This window comes from Acyrthosiphon pisum, chromosome A2 (assembly GCF_005508785.2).
Source record: "Acyrthosiphon pisum isolate AL4f chromosome A2, pea_aphid_22Mar2018_4r6ur, whole genome shotgun sequence".
Classification (NCBI taxonomy): Eukaryota; Metazoa; Arthropoda; class Insecta; order Hemiptera; family Aphididae; genus Acyrthosiphon; species Acyrthosiphon pisum.
The window spans coordinates 21,835,290-21,838,391 of NC_042495.1; positions in this window are offsets into that span (position 1 = coordinate 21,835,290).

A 3,102-nucleotide genomic window follows, 5' to 3' on the forward strand; every position below is an offset into this window, starting at 1 on the left:
TGCTGGAATTATCAATAGTAGGATACATACAGTACTGCCCTTATTGGGTGAATAAAAATTAGGGGTACTAAAATTGTAGATTATTAGTGATTAAGTAGAAAAATAATTAATTGTGGTGCACTAACTAAAAATTAGAATTTAGATAATTATTTGTACAAGTATTAATAGTAAATATTATAACAAAATAAAAATAAACTTTTTATACGGTACGGGAATAATCTCACATAAAAAGAAAATTTCTTAACCAAGTATATCTGAGTACATTTTTGCAAGGGCGAAAAAGGTAAATATTATTTTTTAAACATAGTGGTGGATGAGATTACACCTTTCTGTCTTTTATATAGAGTGCTAAAAAAAAATCTATACATTTAAATACTATCTAGCAGTTCTTGAAGTGTTGACATTTAAAATATACTGTTTTTATCCATAACTCACAAATCTGTCGTCTGTGATATAGTAATATTAGTTAATTTGTGTTTTGCAGTGATTACTGGAAATAAGCACGTTGAATGTTTGCAATCCTAATCTTGAATTTTTATAGGTAAGTCAAGTAAAATTTTATAATGTCTGGTGATCGCTTTCCACGGGGTGCCACCCCTCGTTGACTTCCCCCTCCCGTCAATCAAATATCATAAATTTAACTTTTGTATAACATGTAAATACAGATTATAAATATAAAAATGTTTGTTCAATAATAAGTACAAATAATTTAACTAAATGAAGAAACAGAATTTTTGTTATTATGACATATAAGTTAGGTACAAGTTCCTATGAGTAGTCTATTTATACGAGTTATAATATATTATTATAAATGATGAGTACTTACTTCAAGTATAGAATTTCCAATATACTGCTCTGGCAATTTTCCTGAGACTGGACTAACTTTCCGCATGACACAACGATCAGCGATATCTACCAAGTAGCATGTAGGGTTCTTACGTTTGTTTCCTGGCCGTTCCTTCATTATGTTGCTATTGAGATGGGAAAAGGTAAAAAATATTTTTGTATGTTAGAGATTATTATTTTAGTGACACAACAAAAAATGTAAAAGTTATCTGAACTCTACGTATTTTACACTTAATTACTTAATTCTTGGATTAAATTCTTAACTTATATGTATGTATTTAAATTGTTAACATTTAAAAAATGTTTACAATATTGAGACAATTACCTACTGTTATTCTAGTTTAACCTAAATTTTTCTGTATTATTTTTTTCAGGTCATTCACTAGCAGAAAAAAAAAATCAAATTAATGATTTATTACCTATTTATATGAATTAATGCATTCAATTATTACAAGCATAATATTATATACTGGTAAGAAAAATAACATTTTAATGTGATAAAAATATCTATTGTAAAAATCCTTATTTATTTTAAGAGTTGTTTGATGGAATTATAACTACTACCCATTATGTATCACTTGAACTAATTCCATTACTTTTGCAAACAAAATCTGAAATATTGGTAAAGAACAACTCAAATGTTTAAAAAATAAGTGAGTAGCTACTTAAGTATGATAATAATAAAACATAACATGCTAGATATAGTATAACAAATAATAATTGTATAAATATATTTGCCAGTTCTAAATTTTGTTTTATTTATAAACTGTAGGTGGTCAAATCTTATGGCTCAACTAACAAGGAACACATGTAATTTTGTTTAGAGGTCTTAGAGATGCCTATGTGAGCTATAGATTTGCTTCAAAAAACCAAGAAGGTAAACACAAAAATTTTTTTGCTTATTTTGGGATATTTCAATGATTAAGCATTTAAACATGCTATTTTGCTTTTTTTGTGAATAATTCAGTACTGTAGCCTTCAAAAAATTTGATTACTACGGCGCAAATATGCAATAAATAATTCTGATACCTATAATATTATTATTTTTTTTTTAAATTTAATGTTTTTGCATATTTTAATATTTTTAGTGCATATTTAATCGCTTACATAAATTTTTTAAGAGTTTGTTATTGCTCTTAAATAACCTTTATTAAAGCTATAAGCTATGAACACGATATACTATATTATATCTTAATTTGTGGATATGAGCATTGGACATTAAGAGGACACTACTCACATAGGTGTGACTAGACTTCATTGGCAGAGACAGCCTAGCTATTGATTGGCGCTACCTTATTAGTGAACTGAAAAAAGCCCTATACACCCAAAGCCATATTTTTTTAAGCCCCCCCCTCCACAATGAAATATTTATATAATTAAAAAAAAAGTCTAGATCATCTATTTACAATAATAATCTACAGTAACTTCAGAAATATTATTCATCTACAGCCTTGGATTTCACTACCTAGCTACAAATCAAACATAATACAACAATAATATCAATAATACCTAGATGCGTACCGTACCATTGTCATCTGTCTCAAGTCTTTATAGTAGGTTTTTCCAATTGCCAGTCAGGAAATCAATTTGACAATACATGTTAAATAAAGATATTATCTACCCAATTTTGTTGAACATATCTTTGTAAGTAAATGGTAATTATAACGATGTAAACAAAAAAATCAAGTTTAAAAAATAAATAAATGTTGTGACCCTTCTGATTTATAACTCAGTTGACCGACGCATTTCAAAAATTGCAGGGGTAGCCCATGCACCCTAGGCTGCCAACGTAGAGACGCCTATGACCGCTCACATTAATTGTTGGTCCTGTCATACACACGCAACATAGCAATTCAATTTTCCTAATTCTTACTACAGTTTGTTATACTGATATAGTTAATATTAGACCAACATTTATTTTCAATCGAATTTCGTGAATGAGAAATAAACTGTTTACAATGATGTCTTTATATTTTTTTTTTTAAATAAGGAGTTTAAAGTTGTTAAAAATTAATTTTTTGAATATATATAGCTCAGCTTAAAATATAAGGATCAACCATATCCAAGATCAGAAACAGTTTATGTTCTCCATTATATTCTGTAATTTGTTAAGTTTATTGTTATATTTATATATATATATATATATATTGAAGATTTAATATTTGTTTCAATTTACGATGCTATACTATATTTAATTTAAGAGTTGACACCCGTTTACAATGAGTTTTATTTTATGTGTTATTATAGAATCTAGAA